Source organism: Vulpes vulpes, chromosome 15 (genome assembly GCF_048418805.1).
Source record: "Vulpes vulpes isolate BD-2025 chromosome 15, VulVul3, whole genome shotgun sequence".
NCBI classification, from domain to species: domain Eukaryota; kingdom Metazoa; phylum Chordata; class Mammalia; order Carnivora; family Canidae; genus Vulpes; species Vulpes vulpes.
Window position 1 is genome coordinate 103,807,224 of NC_132794.1, and position 17,465 is coordinate 103,824,688.

The 17,465-nt window shown below is 34.1% G+C and overlaps 1 protein-coding gene and 1 pseudogene across 1 annotated transcript in view; both read left to right on the forward strand.

Moving 5' to 3' along the window:
• ATRNL1 (attractin like 1) overlaps positions 1 to 17,465 on the forward strand; it is a 762,129-nt gene that overhangs the window by 564,441 nt on the left and 180,223 nt on the right. The gene's annotated exons all lie outside the window — the stretch shown is intronic.
• On the forward strand, positions 9,207 to 10,315 carry LOC112916401 (FUN14 domain-containing protein 1 pseudogene; annotated as a pseudogene).

The following is a 17,465-nucleotide window of genomic DNA, read 5'->3' on the forward strand; positions in this document are numbered from 1 at the left end:
ATCTTAGAGGAAAAACTTACAGCCTTTCACTGTTGAGTATGATATCAATTGTGAGTTTGTCATGAATAGTTTTATGATTAGGTGTGTTCCCTCTATACCCACTTTGTTGTTGTTTTAAATCATAAATGTATGCTGAATTTTGTTCAGTGCTTTTTCTGTATCTCTTGAGGTTATAATATAATTTTATCTTTAATTTTGTTAATGTGGTGTATCAAGTTGAATGATTTGAAGATGCTGTATCATCCTTGCATCCCAGGAATAAATTCCACTTGATTATGGTGTATAATCCTTTTAATATATTGTTGAATTCAGTTGCTAATATTTTGTTAGGGATTTTTGCATGTATGTTCATCAAGGATATTAGCCTGTAGTTTGTTTTTGTTTTGTTTTGTTTTGTTTTTGTTTTGTTTTTTATGCTGTCCTTGTCTGGTTCTGGCATCAGGAAAATGCTGGCCTTTAAAATGAGTTTGGAAGCAATCCCTTCTCTTCAATTTTTTGGAAGGGTTTGAAAAGGATAGGTATTAAATCTTTCTGATTGTCTGGTAGATTTCACCAATGAAGCCATCTGGTCCTGGACTTTCATTTGTTAGGAGGTTTTTGATTACTAATTCAATTTTTTTTACTAGTAATTAATCTATTCAGATTTTTTTCCTCATGATTCAGTCTTGGAAGATTGTAAGTTGCTAGGAATTTACCCATTTCTTCTAGATTGTCCAAATTGTTCATGTATAAAATTGTTCACAGTATTCTCTTATAATCTGTTGTATTTTTGTGGTATCAGTTACAACTTCTCTTGCATTTCTCATTTTATTTGATCCCTCTTTTTTTGGTGAGACAGCTAAAGGTTTGTCAATTTTGTTTATCTTTTCAAACAACCAGCTTTTAGTTTCATTGATCTTTTCTGTCATCTTTTTAGTGTCTATTTCATTTGTTTCCACTTGATCTTTATTATTTCCTTTCTTCTACTAAGTTTGGGCTTTGTTCTTTTTTTTTCTAGTTCCTTTAGGTGTAAAGTTAAGTTATTTATTTGATACTTCTCTTGTTTTTTGAGGTAGGCCTATATTGCTATGAACTTTGCTCTTAGAACCAGTTGCTGCATTCCATAGAATTTGGCATGTTGAGTTTCTCTTTTCTTTTGTCCCTAGGTATTTTTTTATTTTTCTTTTGATTTTTTTTTGTAACCATAGAGCTATACAGTAACATGTTATTTGCCATTATTTGTGGGTTTTTTCTTGTAGTGTTTTCTAGTTTCATACTTTTGTCGTCAGAAAAGATGTTTAATGTAATTTCAGTCTTCTTAAATTTGTTGAGACTTGTTTTGTAGCCAACTTGTGATCAGCCCTAGATAGTGTTTCATGTGTGCTTGAGAAGAATGTGTATTCTGCTGTTTTGGGGTGGAGTGATCTATACATATCTATTAAGTCTATATTATCTAATGTATTGCTTAAGGCCAATGTTTCCTTACTGATTTTCTGGCTGGATAATTTATCCATTGATGAAAGTGAGGTGTTAAAGTCTTATACTATTACTATAGTGCTATTAATTTCTTCCTTTAAATCTGTTAATATTTGCTTTATATAAATTGGTACTCCTATGTTGGCTGCACATGTGTTTATAAATATTATATCTTCTTGATGCATTGACCCCATTATCATCATACAGTGCCCCTCTTTGTCTTTTATTAAAATGTTTTTTTAAAGTTTATTTTATTAGTATTAATATGATGACACCAGCCTTGTTTTTGTTTCCATCTGCATGGAATCACTTTTTCATCCCTTCACTTCCACTCTGTACCTGTCCTTACTGCTGAAGTGAGTCTCTTGTATGTACAAAGATTTATCTTGTTTTTCTTTATTTTTAATCCATTCAGCCACTCTGTGTCTTTTGATTAGAGAATTTATACCCTTTACATTTAAGGAAATTATTGACTGATTGGAATATGCTTATTGACATTTTGTTGATTGTTTTCTGGTTGTTTTTGTAGTTCTTCTTTCTTCCTCTATCTCCCTTCCCTATAGTTTGATGGTTTTCTTTACTGTTATGTTTAGATTTCCTTTATCATTTTCTTCTATATTTACAATAAGTTTTTGCTTTGTGATTAGTATGAGATTTACATATATCATATTATGTATATAACAGTCTATTTTAAGTTGAATAGTGGCTTAAATTTGAATATATTCCAACCCCGCTCACATCTTGTTTTTGATGTCACAATTTACACCTTCTTATTTTATGTATTCCTTAAGTAATTATTATAGTTTTAGTTAATTTTACTACTTTTGTCTTTTAACCTTTATAGTGAGGTATAAATGATCAACCCACTATCTTTACTATAAATTTATCTTTTCCAGTGAGATTTTTACTTATCTATGTTTTCCTGTTATTAATTAATGCTGTTTTTTTTTTTACAGCTTAAAGATATGCCTTTACTGTTTTAATAAGATTGGTATACCAGTGATGAATTACTTTAGCTATTGCTTGTCTAGAAAACTTTTTCTTCTCTTTAATTCTGAATGATAACCTTACTGGGTAGAGTATTCCCATTTCAAGTTTTTTCCTTTCAGTACTTTGAATTTGTCATGACACTCTGCCTGCAAAGTGCCTTCTGAGAAATCTACTGATAGCTTTATGGAGTTTCCCTTGGCATAACTGTTTGTTTTCCTTTTGCTACTTTGAAAATTCTCTCTTTAACTTTTGACATTTAATTATAATGTGTCTTGGTGTGGATCTCTGGGTTCATCTTATTTGGAAATCTCTGGGCTTTCCTGGATGTGGATATCTGTTTCCTTCCCTGGATTGGGGAAATTTTCAGCTATTATTTCTTCACATAAGCTGTCTGCCCCCTTTTCTCTTCTCATTCTGGAACCCCTATAACATGAATGTTATTCTACTAGTTGTTGCATAGGTTGTGTGAATGTCTTCATTTTTAAAAATTGTTTTTTTCTTTTTGCTGCTTTGTCTAAGTAAGTTCCATTGCTTTGTCTTCCAGCTTGCTGCTCTGTTCTCTTCATCTAGTCTACTGAATATCTTTCAGTTCAGTTATTTTATTCTTCAGTTTTGTGACTTCTGTTTGATACTCTCTCATATTTTCTGTCTCTTTGTTAAAGTTTTTACTATATTTATCCATTCTTCCCTACTTCCCACGAACTTCCGTGTTCAGTGAGCATCTTTATGGTCATGACTGTGAATTCTTTATCAGGTATATTACTTATCTCAATATCATTAAAGTCTTCTTCTGTGATTTTATCTTATTCTTTTATTTGGAGAATACTTCTGTTTCTTCATTTTGCCGGACTCTACATTTGTTTCTATGTATTAGGTAAAACAACAACCTCTCAGTCTTGAAGAGGTGGCTTTGTTTAGGTGATGAGCCTTGTTCAACCTTGTTCTAGTTCTTGGTTGTCTCTCAAATCTCCATGACTGTTTAAACTGCCTGATTTATTCTTGATATGGAACTCATTGGTGAGGGTGTGCCAATACCTGTCAGTGTTGCACAGGGAGAAATCTCATTTATCATCTAATTTCAGGCTGATTGGAAGTCAGATTCTCAGGCAGCAGCTTTTAAAGCATATGAATATATACAGTCCTGTGGGGCTGCAGTTGTAATCCCTGCTGGCCTGCAGACCAGGAGATTTAGAGCTATCCCCTGAGTGACAGTTGCAAAATTCTGGGCTCTAGATAAGTGTATAAGCCCCCTTTTGGGAGGTCTCATCAAGCTGTAGCGGGATGTGTAAGGATAGAATCTCTCTGTTTATGTTCTTTGTGAGCACTTCCTTAGCTCTAGATGAATGGGAAACATGAAGCCTGTCCCTCAGGCTGAAGCTGCAGGATAAGTAAATAGGCCTTTTTCCACTGGAAGACTGGATATGTTTCAGTCTATTGTCTGTACAGTGCCTTAGGGGTGGTAGCCTGCCAAGAACTTTCTTCCAATTGTTACATTCCTATGGAGTTCAAGAACCCATCATAAGCCTGCTATTATGGTAAGGTTGCATATGCAAAGATGAATAAAATTCAGGCCTTACCCCTTAGGCACTCATAATCTGTTGAGAGAGAGACAGACACACTTGACTGTGACATAATAATAAGGAGATGTACATATTTTCTGGAACAGAGAGAAAGAAGAAACTAATTATGATCATAGGAGAAGAGGAGTAATTGTTCCAGTGAAAGCAAGATTATTTCAGAATTGTTTCAATATCTGAGCAAGAGTTCAGGGGGAAAAAGTAAGAGTTCCTTACACAAGAGAGGGCGTTTCAGAAAGGTAGTCAAGCAGGAACATGGTACACTTGGTATAGCTGCATATAGACTCCAAGAAAAATGGTGAGAGGCAGAGAAAGGGAGTAGTGGAGGATCACAAAGAGTCTTACTCCTGTAGGCAGTGAGGAACTGGAGAAAATTTTAAAGCACAACAAATCTGTATTCTCAATAAATCCCTCTCATGGTGTTATGGGGAATAAATTAAGAAAAGAAAAAGAGACTGAAGGCAGAGAAAGATACTAGGAGCCTGTCAGATAATGAGAAAAGAAATGGGAGTAAAGTAAGGCTGTTTATTCATTCATTTATTCATTATGTTAACAAACATTTGATTTCCAGCTATATGCCAAACACTGTTATAGGCACTAGTAATTCAGTACTGAAAAAACAGACAAAATTCCTGTTGTGAATTTTATATCCCAGATAGGAAAGGATTTGGGGACTCTTTTCCCACCCTTACCCAGTTGTTTGTCTAGGACAAGGGGGATTTTTTTTTTAAGATTTTATTTATTTTTCTTTTTTATTTTATTTTTCTTAATTTATTTTTATTGGAGTTCAGTTTGCCAACATATAGCATAACACCCAGTGCTCATCCCATCAAGTGCTCCCCTCAGTGCCCATCACCCGGTCACCTCAACTCCCTGCCTGCCTCTCTTTCCACCACTCCTTGTTCGTTTCCCAGAGTTAGGAAGTCTCTCATGTACTGTCTCCCTCTCTGATATTTCCCACTCTTTTTCTCTCCTTTCCCCTTTATTCCCTTTCACTATTTTTTGTGTTCCCCAAATGAATGAGACCATATAATGTTTGTCCTTCTTTGATTGACTTATTTCACTCAGCATAATACCCTCCAGTTCCATCCATGTCGAAGCAAATGGTGGATATTTGTCGTTTCTAATGGCTGAGTAATATTCCATTGTATACATATACCACATCTTCTTTATACAAGGGGGATTTCTAAGTAAACCTTTGATTCATGTTGTATTTTTTAAAAATTAAAATGCTTTCATGTGTTTGGAGTGTGTGTATATATATATATAGATATAGATATAGATATATGGATGAATGATGCATAGATAATATATGCATATATATACATGTCTATACACATCTATATACACATCGCTATATACATCTATATATTTAAGTATGTATATTTTTTAAAACTTCTGTGTCATGAAGACCCTTTTAGAAAAAATATTGAACTATTTTACTAGGTATTCAATGCCTATTATATAGCATTCATATTAAAAAATCAAAAGATACAGAGTAGGGTAATAAAATGAGAATTAAGCCATTCTCTCACCTTGATCCCCTAACCACCCATTCATCTTCCTAGAGGTAACCAGTATTTTCAGGATTTTTGTGCTTCCTTACAGACATATTTCATACCGATGCTAATATCAATGTTGTCTTCTCTATAGATGCAGGGCTCATCATTTTGCTAGATAATTACATATTAGCACCTATGAAACTACTTTTTTATGACTGCATGGTGTTCTACGGCATGACAATTTATTTAACTAGTCCCTCACTGATATACGATTAGGCTTTTCCCAATATTTATCTATTTAAAAACATGCTGCAGTAAATATTCTTGTCCATCTCTTCTTATTAACCATCCTTTGCCCCCCACTCTAAAATTCATATCATCTAATGCACTATATATTTTCCTTATTTGTTTCATTTTCAGTTCCTACACCCACCCTGTACTAGCACGTTAATTCCAAACAGCAAAGATTTTTCTCAGGTTTGTTCCCTGATATAATCCTAGCTTCTAGAGTAAATATTCAATGAATATTTGTTGAATGAATGAATTTGCACATGTGTAATTATATGTAGGAAAAAAATAGAAGTAAAATTTCTAATTCAAGAGGAATATGCATTTATGATTTGACAAAGATCCCCAAGTTGATCTTTATGCAGTAGGATATCTCAGCCTCGGTATTGGTGACATTTTATCCCTGATCATTCTTCCTTGGGGAGGCCTATGCATTGTATGCTGTTTAGCAGCATCTCTGGCCTCTAAGCACCAGATGCTACTAGATATGATAACCAAAAATGTTTCCAGACATTGCAAGTGTCCTTGGTTAAAAAACTCTACCTTCTACCATCTTAGACTCCCATCAACAGCTATGGTAATGACTGTTTCCTACAGCCTTGCCAAGACCCTAAACATTTTGCTCTTTAAAATATGATGGTAAAAACCAATACCTCATAATTTACAAGCTTCCATATGAATTCACATTTTAATAGAACTTTGGTATAATGAACCCCTGGCATCATGCACTACACTGATGAAAGGAAGTTTGACTTTCCATGGTAGAGAGGAAGAGAGGGAATATATGAAGTCCAGAATCATCTCGGAAAAAATGCTATTTATTATATGCCCTTACTTTTCTTCGTTAAAATGTCCAAGTTGTTTTTTTTTTTTAAGATTTAACTTATTCATGAGAGAGAGAGAGAGAGAGAGGCAGAGACATAGGCAGAGGGAGAAGCAGGCTTCATGCAGGGAGCCCAATGTGGGACTCGATCCCAGGACTCCAGGATCACGCCCTGAGCCAAAGGCAGACGCTCAACTCCTGAGCCACCCAGGCGTCCCTAAAATGATGTTTTACAAATCCTTTCTTATTTTCAGACTATTATGACTTCATGGGCTGAATCTTTATATAGAATTATATAAATTGGCCTTAATTAATGAGCAAAATTTGGAGTTGAAAGATGAGGATTTGAGTGCAGGTTTTCCTAATTATTAGTTGTGTTACCTTGGGGAAGTCACATAAACTCCAAGTTGCAATTTACTCATATGAAAATTGTGGATAATAACATTTGTTCTGTCTACATCACTGAGTTATGATAAGAATTATTATTTTTTTACATTGTGAAGCTTTTCATAATGGCAAGGGCGAAGGATAATTATTATGAAGGCTTTATTACCCACTGCTTTATCTTATGACTCATAGTGTCCCGAGAGTTTATCACTTCTCAGTGCTTGGGTAATCCCTTCTAACTGTTATCACTCATTTATTTATTAAACATAGACATTTTGTACCTTACCATACCTTTCCTCCAGCTCTATAGTCCTAAATCATTATCGTACAGTTTTCCTCATAACTGAGCAAGTCCAAGACAGACTCATCATTCATTGATTCATTCAGTGAACATTAAATAAAGCCCCATTATCTTCCCCCCAGCTGACTTTCCTTTTGAACAGCTCCATTTTTGTCAATGCTATTATTAATCTAGTCTTAAGGGTAGGAGCTTTGTAGTCATCTACCTTGCCTGTGTTCCCTGTTTTATTGATCCACTTGCCATGACCAGACTTATTATGATAGAGTATCACCTTTTTCAGTTCCCTCTCACTGATTTTTAAGCTTATGAGAGCTGCCTGTTGGCTACCACATAAAATCCAAGTTATATTTTACTAGTGCTCATTATTACTCTCACCCATTCAATCTTGTAACTACTTTTCCTTTCATTGCACCAGGCCCATTCCTGCACCTATGCTTTTATTCATAATGCTCTCTGTCCTACAGTTTTCTTTATCTGTTCTTTCACTTATCAACCAGAACTATCTTTCAATGCTTACATCATTCCTATTACTTCTTATCCTTCTTTGCCAGTTTCACTTAGTGTACCGCAGGATCTCAAGCCTGGCTGCACATCAAAATCACTTTACAAGAGTTTTGTTTGTTATCTTGGTCCCTAATCCCAGGGCCACCCTCTGAAGACTCTAATTCTTAGTGGGGCTTAGTCATTGTAGTTTTGACACTGACTGGCTTGAACATTCTTGTGGATATTGTAATTATTTTGTTTTTCTCTTCCCAACCAAGAAGTTGTAAGTGGTGGTAAGAATGATGAAGATACATGGTCAGTAATTGGTTGTTTGATCAATAGTTTGAACATCAAAGTTTTTCATATTCATTTTCTGCAAAGCCTGTGATTTGTATCCTATCTCCTCCAACTTCTGGTGCTATGACTTAAATTGCTTATTCTCTTTTAGCCTCATGCATCTCCATGTGTAAAATGACAATAATAACATTTAAGTTTCTAAGTGTTATGAGAACATGTATGTGCATATAAATTATCCATCATATCTAATAGTTGATAAATGGCCACTTTTGTTAGTATTAACATTATATTTTCTCTGCTCTTCTGGAGATACTGGGGAATTTCCCCTCCCCCCCTTTTTTTGCTTACTTTAAGATATGCTATTTTATGACTTGGTAGATATGCTTATCTACATTACTATTGGAATTAGGAAGACAGGATAGCAAGGCCCTATCAAAGAATTGGGCCATTTTTGTCCTTTAAATCTAATTACATTTTCTCATTTCAAGAAGCAAATGAGTGTCTGTTTTTTGACCATCCTTTCATTGATTGTTCCCTTGGTTATAGGAGAATATGTGCTGTTACAGTTTTTCTTGTCAGCAGCAACTCTAAGCCATGTACATTATAAATTTATGCATCCTATTCACTTCACCTGACATTGTCAAGTGGCTTTTTCTTCTTCCTAACTGCACTTTAAAGGAAGATTTTAATTTATTAATTTAGCTCACTTTATTGTACAGTTTATAATTAATTTTAAAGTAGGGAATGGTAACATTATTCTATTAAATTTAGGCTCACAATATTTATTATGCTCTGGTGAGAATTAGCAAGAATGCATAGAGTCTTTTGTTTTCCACAGAAGAAGGTTGTTACATGAATTACCTTTATTAAGTTCTACATCTTAAGTGAGTCATTTTTCATCTTTTTCTTTTCTTACCAATGAAAAATTAAAACTGCACTTTTAAGTAAAAAATACAGATGTTTGAAAAGCAAGTATTATTTAATAACTTGTCTCCATTACATTAGATGAAAATAATAACAAAGGAATTATCCAAAGTGATACATTGTCAAGCATAATACAGGAGAAGATGTCCAGAGCAATTAAATGGGGAAAATCATTTCTTCAAGCATGGACATTTATATTCATTTTCACTTTCAAAGTTGTAAAGGTAATTATGGAGGCCAACTCCTCTTACACTGTAACTAGAAACTATGCGGGTATCTTTGGAATGCTTATTATCATGGCAGTTGTTCCCATAAGCTAATCAAACCTGAAGACCCAGCATTGCTCAACAGTGCACATTTTCAGTTTCCAAAGCTGTTGTAGCTGAAATTTATGCAGATGTCAACAATACTGAGGGCTTGGGGTTGAAATGAAAGTGCTTGAAACATTTTGTGAATTATCCTTCTTACAGTGGATATAGGGGGTCAGATGTATGTTTGATTCTCATCTGTTACATGAATGTATTGATACTTCATCAGTTGTTGGAAGGATTAAATGAACTCAGCATGGGCACTGACACATAGTGTTCAGTACATTGTAGTAAAGGAGCATACTGTTTCTAGAAGATGGTATGAGGAGAGGCATAACCCAGATTGTGTCTTCTCCAAGAGCCTGTATTTTTCTACTTGTGATTTATAGTGGGCCTCAAATGGGAGTTCTATGGGGAAAAAAGGAAAAAGGTAGTGGAGAGAGGAATACGAGCAGAGCTGGCCACAGTGGTATTATGGCAACCTGGAAGCCCCTTCCCCATGAGCATGAAAGGGATGAGTTGAATCTTATAAAGTGTCGGATTTAACTGAGTATATGAGAAGACACCACTGGTGCAATCGAGTGCTTGGCTACAGTTCAGAATCTATGGTAGAAAAATTCTCAGTAGTCACCCTGATTGCAACAGGTGGAGTGACTGGCTGCTATGTGGGATTTTTGTTCCAGAAGGTTGGAAAACTTGCAGCAACCACAGTAGGTGGTGGCTTTCTTCTTCTTCAGATTGCCAGTCACAGCGGCTACCTGCGAATTGACTGGAAGAGAGCTGAAAAAGATGTAAACAAAGCGAAAAGACAGATTAAGAAATGAGCAAATGATGCAGTACCAAAAATATAATTAAAGAAGCACTAGGATTTATCAAATAGAATATTTGATATCCAGGGGACTTGTGGGAGGCTTTTTGCCAGGCCTTGCATCTTAAGGATATGATGTTCTATCCCAGTGGAGTCCCTGGTAAGAAGAGAAATGGTGGCAACAAGATGTTTCTCAACATTAGTCACCACTAGATTCTCTGGGGCCACGAGAAACAGCTAAATGGACAATACTAAACTCATATAGTGTTTTGCCATTGAAGTTTGACAAACTGATATCTGCTGTAAAAACAACCTATGTGGTATATATACAGTAGTATTCCTGAACAAAATATGGCTTTCATTATTTTTTTAATTTGCATTTGTTTTTAAATTAGCCAATAAAATACCACCATTTGCTACAGATACATAGAGAAGAAAAATGTGTTTGATGTGGATTTATTCCTAGTGAAATATTATCTTAGTTTTATTTAAGTAAGATGTTCTTCATTTTGCTTTATAGTGTAGTGCCAGTAATTAAAAATTTGTATTATAACTTCAACATTAGGGTTATCTTTTTTTTAAAGATGTGTTTGCAAACTATAATGCCCTTTTATGTAAGGATTTAGAAGTAATAGAATTATTAAAGATATTAATCACATTTTATAGAGAGAAAGAAAAGAAAGCAAGCAAGGGCTCTTTGTTTCAATTAGTCATGATTATCTCTGAATTTGGAGTTATTCACAGCTGGTTTCATATTTCAGATGCATCACCTGATAGTTGGATGTTTTAGGTCATATTACTTATCTGAGCTCAGTTTCCTCATCCATAAAATAAAAATAATTATAGCAGCCTCATATCGTGGTTACAAGAATTTAATGAGATCAATACATATGAAAGGCTTTCCTGCACCTTATACATTTTATAAGCACTTTTTAATTAGTAATGGTTATTATTCCTATTTTTACTACTAAACATAGTGTCTTGGGTTCTAGATTTCTTTGCATGTGTGTGTCTTGGAACAAAATGGAAGAGTCAAACAGCTTTTGCTCAAGAAATGGATTGGCTTTGAAGTGAATGAAGCTTAAGTGTAAAGGCTCCTTATATGCACAGGACCTTTGTAAATACTGGTATTTAATACTGTATTCTTAATTTTATATTATTTTTTCTTAAAGAGGGATTCTAAAACTCTAAAAGTTCTAGGTTCCACAAAACTTGGATCAAAGTTGTACTGCCCTGAATGTTGTTTATTTTGTTTTGTTTTGTTTAACTGAAAAATTCAAAGGGAAATATATATGAGGAGGTCTAAAAATTTATGCCATCTAATGAACACATTGATAGCAGTATTACTATTTTAAACACAAATCCCATAAATTCTTAAAATCTTCAAAATGAAGCTATAAGTAAAAATGGCATATTAGACGCAATGAAGATTAGAGGTCACTGGAGCATGGCAGTAAAACTCTAAAGATATGTAATCAATGATATGGAATTGTCTTATTTTTTTATACTCAATATTTTCTAAGCTGTCTTTCTTTTTCTTTTTTTAAAAGATTTTATTTCTTTATTCATGACAGAGAGAGAGAGAGAGAGAGAGAGGCAGAGAGACAGAGACACAGGCAGAGGGAGAAGCAGGCTCCATGCAGGGAGCCTGATGTGGGACTCAATCCTGGGTCTCCAGGATCACAAGAAGACGGTTGGATTGAAGGCGGTGCTAAACCCCTGAGCCACTGGGGCTGCCCTACTAAGCTGTTTTTCATAAAGAAAGAAAAATTTAAAAAAAGAAAAATAGTTTGAACAGATCAGTGAGAAAGTTAACTGATTAAACTTACTTAAAATAAATATCATCCTCTTCAAGTTAAGGTATGTCAAAAGCATATTGAGACATAGATCTTCCAACAAATTAGCAATTAAATGTCTATTACTCATACATACAATAATTGAAGCTGAGAAAGTTACATATTTGAAGTCAATAAAACAAACTGATATTGTAAAAATAAGCTGCAGTCTACAGAAAATAGATTCCTATTTAAAATGGTTAGCTTCCAAAATTTGAGAAAAAAATACTTAGAGGTCTTTCTGGTGACATTAATTAGTAGTTTGAATAAAGCATTAATAAAACCACTGAAAATGCCTTGGAATACATACTGTTAATCGTGGTCTTCTAAAGAATTTATTGATGGGTTTTCTTAATATACCTGCATGCTCAGTAGGTGTGAAATGCAAAACATATAGTGCAAACAGTTTAGAAAAATATTCTTGATTTACAAGTCAAGCATTTTAAAAATATGTCCCTACCTTTAAAAAGTAAGTATCTGCTTCAGGGTAAATGAAGTATATTAAAAATGTTTCACCTAAAAAGCAAAAAAATGTTTAAAAAATACAACATTTTGGTCTTATGCAACAAATGGTATTAACTTCTTAGGAAGCCAGGTCTTACAGAAATTAAAGTATATTTAGTAACAGAAAAGATCCATTATTTATCAGATATGCTGCCTTAGCACTATGGTAAGAAACATCATCCCCGTTTTACAGAGAAAGAAATATAAGGATAACCAGGATTAAATAATTTTCCCAAAGTGATTGATGCAACCAAGACAAGCATTCACAGGCTTCTTGCTTACAGTCTGTCTCTTAATCTTGTTAGGTCATATCATCTCTCAGCATTTTTAGAAAATGCCCTCTTTTATTATGTTTTCAGCAGACTATGAATCTAATATACCAGCTTTACTCTTTTCTGTGCTTTCCTTTCTTGAGTATATTTTCAGGAGAGAAATCAGTTCTAGTTTTCTGTCTCTTCCAAATAGTTAAAAACATAAAAGATCATCGATGTAGTAAATCAGTTTAGAAGCTCGATGACTTGATTGGGATGTTCAATTTTACTATAATAGCCTAATCTGAAATGTTATCTGAAATGCTTACTCCTTCACAATTTTTTTCTATGCTACAAAAATTGTTCATAACAAGAACAATCTTGGGGAAAAAATAAGATGAGATGTTTCAGACAGCTTAATGGGGCTGCCACTGTACTAGATAACCATTGTTTAGAGGAGTCTTGGATTAGCTGAAGGCTAGTAGAGACTGAACATATTGAACAATGTCTTAAGTTGCACTTTAAAAGTCAGGATAGACAGTTCTCATAAGAAATGAAAGCTCCTTTGACCATTATAGGTGTTCTGTGGCTAAGGATGAAGTGCCATACTAACAGAACAGCGCTTGCAATTTGTGGAATTGGATTCCAAGGTGAACAAGAAGGTTAACAATTTTTTTGTAAATTTTTTTCTTTCCTAAGAACAGAAACTCCAAGATTATAGAATGCAGTATTCACAAAACCATTTTTATACTGTGCTTATAAGTATGAGTTAGAGAAAATATCATATTGTTCAATATTTTGGCAACTAATTTTAAAAGTCTTCCTAACTGAATTGCTCCCTTACAAAAAATTTGAACCTTATTAAATATCTAACTCATTGATATGGTCCATTTGAAGAAGCAATTTATTAGTCTAATGGTTAACACCTGTTAGTTGAAGCTGAAAAATGAAAAGATTTTAATTGAAAGCAAATGCAGTAAATTCTGGTTCCTTTTTTTAGGTCTCATAAAAGATTTACACACACACACACACATACACACACAGAGTCTCCTTTCCCCTGGATGATTTTAGTACATTTTCCCTGTGAGTTAAAAGCCATAAGTATCTCCACAGATATTTTTTTTGCAAGTAAAATCACTTTTCATTTGGCAAAAACTAAACCTATGATTCATAGCAGCTTAGAGCACTCAAGGCCAAAGAGTACATCTTGCTTGCTTTGACTGACATTTTTGCAGGCTAAATCAGACCTGCATGATTCAGCTGCATTGAGATTCATTATGCTGTGGGAGGGAAGGTTTGGGGGTGATGTAAAGGAGCATAAAGAGAAATCGTCTTGGAAATTGTGTCTAGTGACTGAGGTAAAAATCATCCACAACCAATGGGCAATTTCAATTGGTATTTGATTGGGGAGGCAATGTTTTCCTGCCACCCCTTTATACAGAGAGCTAGAAAACTATACAAAGTATATTGAGGAAGAGTTAGTAAAGAAAATTGTTGTGGGGAAGCAGGGAAAGGGATTTTCCTTGCTAGGAGAAGTGAAGTCAAAGTAGGGAGCAAGAGTGTAGAGTAAACGGCTCCTTTTTCTCAGCTCAGGCATTAAAGTAAATCAAGTCCGTAATTTGTGTAAAAGGAAAAGTGGAGAAAAATCTATCACCAAAAGCATTTACCCTAAGCATTTATCACTAGGAATTAATTCCTATTAGATTTCTTCATTAGGTTTGTCTATCAGTTCCCTTTGCATTTCTTATGTCCAGAAGGAGTTAAAATCTTCCTACATCAGGTACTTTCCTATCCAGCCTTAGTATAAGGAGAACATGAAAAAATTGCTTTAGGAAGATGGGGCATCAGAAAAGAATATTTACAAAGGATTACTGTAGCCAACACTCCATTTTCTCTAAATATTTTGTTTATTCTCTCTGAATATTAATATATAGCCCAGTCATAAGAGACTTTATTCAAGACCAAGTACATAATATATGGTGCAAAATGAATATACGGGGCCTTTTGTTAAAAAATTATTAAGAATTTCAAGATGGAGAATCTCAAGAATTTCAGAGCATTTAACCAAGCTTGGGGCACTCCTAACCACAGGGCTCTGTGCAACATGCCCATGAAGTCCATCCTCATTTTATTCATTGTAATAGAAATGGTGAACTCTAAGCTTGGTTAATAAAAACATTTCACTGTAGAGATAGTCAAGTACTTTGACTTCTGAATTCTCACACTAATACTAACATTTTGAAACCGAATTCTTTGTAAGTTAATGTAGAGCTTTAGAAATCATTAAATTTAACTTTTTAAATTCTGCATGAATGGTCTATTTTATCTGCCTCTCTATCTTTCCTTATTTACCTGACCTTCTTTGGGAATGTATATGATGCATGAGTTCCAACCTTATTACTTCAGGTTTAGATCTTGTTCCCTTACCCTTAAACCTGAGATTTAAAAACCTAGTCCCCATTTATCATTCCTAACTCATGAGCCATTCAGGTGCATAAAGTCAAGAATTGCTTCCTAGCATCTCCCCCAAATAAGCACTCATCTAGAACAACCAACCATTTTACCAGCCCCAGATTTGAGATTGGAATGTGTTTGGATAATATCTGGCTATGCCAAATCCTAAAGTGCATTAATGAAAGCTGGGGTGATTTAGAGTAAGATTCTCTAAGATCCCAGGAAATGAGGAAATTAGGCTTATAAGAGTCGTGGTCACAAAAGCCATTAAAAGTAACCCTTAGAGGGTGACTGGCTGGCTCATTCAGTAAAGCATGCATCTCTTGATTTTAGGGTCATGAGTTCAAGCCCCATTTTGGATATAGAAATAACTAAACAAATAAATAAATGAATAAGTAGATGATACCTCTTGGTAGAATAGATTTCACATTCATATCTAAATTTGAGTAAACTGTTATCTAAGCCAATGTTCCTTTCCTTTCTAACATATTCCCAACAGTAGGATACTTTTTGATTCCTCTATTAAATGGTCTCTTCTTTTGTTGACACATCACAGTAATTACTTTACGTTAATCCCACCACTGACAAAATGCCCCAGGACTTTTTTTTCTTATTTTATTTTTCAAGATCAGGTGTTGCCAATAACTCTTCTGACTTTTTAATCTTCTACTCAATTGTGTTTAGAGTAAATGAGGTCATTCTTTTGATATGAGGCTTTCTTTTTTTTCTCCCAGTCCCATCCCACAGGCATCGAAAAAATTAAATGAAATAATGGCATTTTTATGATGTTGACTAATAGTCATAAGACATTAGCTGAGAAATGAATAGCATTGAGGTTTTGAATAATCTGCTGTTAATTTTTAATGTTATAATTTAGAAAATAATTGTAAGTCTTGTTTTTGATCATAGTTGACCGTTAAAATCCTTTTTTAGTAATATAGAGTAAGTACATTATGTCTAATGCAATTCTAAGTATATACTTCTAAAATATTTGTCTCTAAATTTTCTCTTCTAAAATATACAACGATAGTTTTCAATGTACCTCTCCTTGAATGTGAATAGTTTGGTTAAAAAATGTTGAATCATCTTTGTAATACTTGACTGAGTTTTTAAAAATAGTGTGATTCTTTTATCTTTTTTAAAGAAAACACTATATAAAATAGTACTCTTTTTTTATTTTATGTATTGTATGCAAAGTCTTCCACTATCAATAGATTACTTTGACTTGAGGAAACAGAACTGACAGTATTTTCTCTTCAATCAGAAAATGTTTACCCACTAAGTATCATTTTATAGTGTTGGATTATTCTTCTAAAATGAAGCTTTTAAAGATTTTATGGGCTTCCAGTTATAATCCAATATAACAGAATAAACATGCAGCCAAGGCTCTGTAACAAAATATGGAAAGTTATGATATTTGAACTTAAAAAGACAAATGTAGCATGTAGACTTCAAAATATATAAGAAATCTGGAACAATCAGTACAATAATTTGTTTGAGGCAAAGTATTTAGCAGAGAAGAGAAAGTAAATCTACAGAAAAGTCAAATACTCTTATTAAAGGAACTTTAGCGTGCTAGAGGTAACATTTAAAGTGTTAATAGGCTTTATGCTTTCTTGATGGCATAGCCAATTAGTCCAGTTAGTTACCAAGCTTAATCATGAATGCAAGATAACACATCTTTAAAATAAATGAGATGGGGATCCCTGGGTGGCGCAGCGGTTTGGCGCCTGCCTTTGGCCCAGGGCACGATCCTGGAGACCCGGGATCGAATCCCACGTCGGGCTCCCGGTGCATGGAGCCTGCTTCTCCCTCTGCCTATGTCTCTGCCTCTCTCTCTCACTGTGTGCCTATCATGAATAAATAAAAAAAAAATAAAGTTGTTAAAAAAATAAATAAATAAAAAATAAAATAAATGAGATAGTTAAAGAGTAAATAGTAAGTTTTTTAGAAAGTAAGTTCAGCACCAAAATCAGATATGAAGACTTACTTCAAAGTAGATCTTTGCTTCCAATTATATAAGGCCTATATTAATCCTAATATGATGTGTCTGTACCTAGATGTTATATATTACTACACAAGTACCATTTGTCCTCCCTTGTAGGAATATGAACTGGTAAAGAATAAGGAAGCTTTCACAATAATATACAGTTGCTAAGTAATCTTACCTTTTTGATAAATTAAAAATGTCTGAATTTTTTAACATTCCTTTTGTCAAGAAGGGGGTTGTCTAGTTTCCTCTCCTTGAATCTGGGTTGAACCAATAGAATACAGGGCA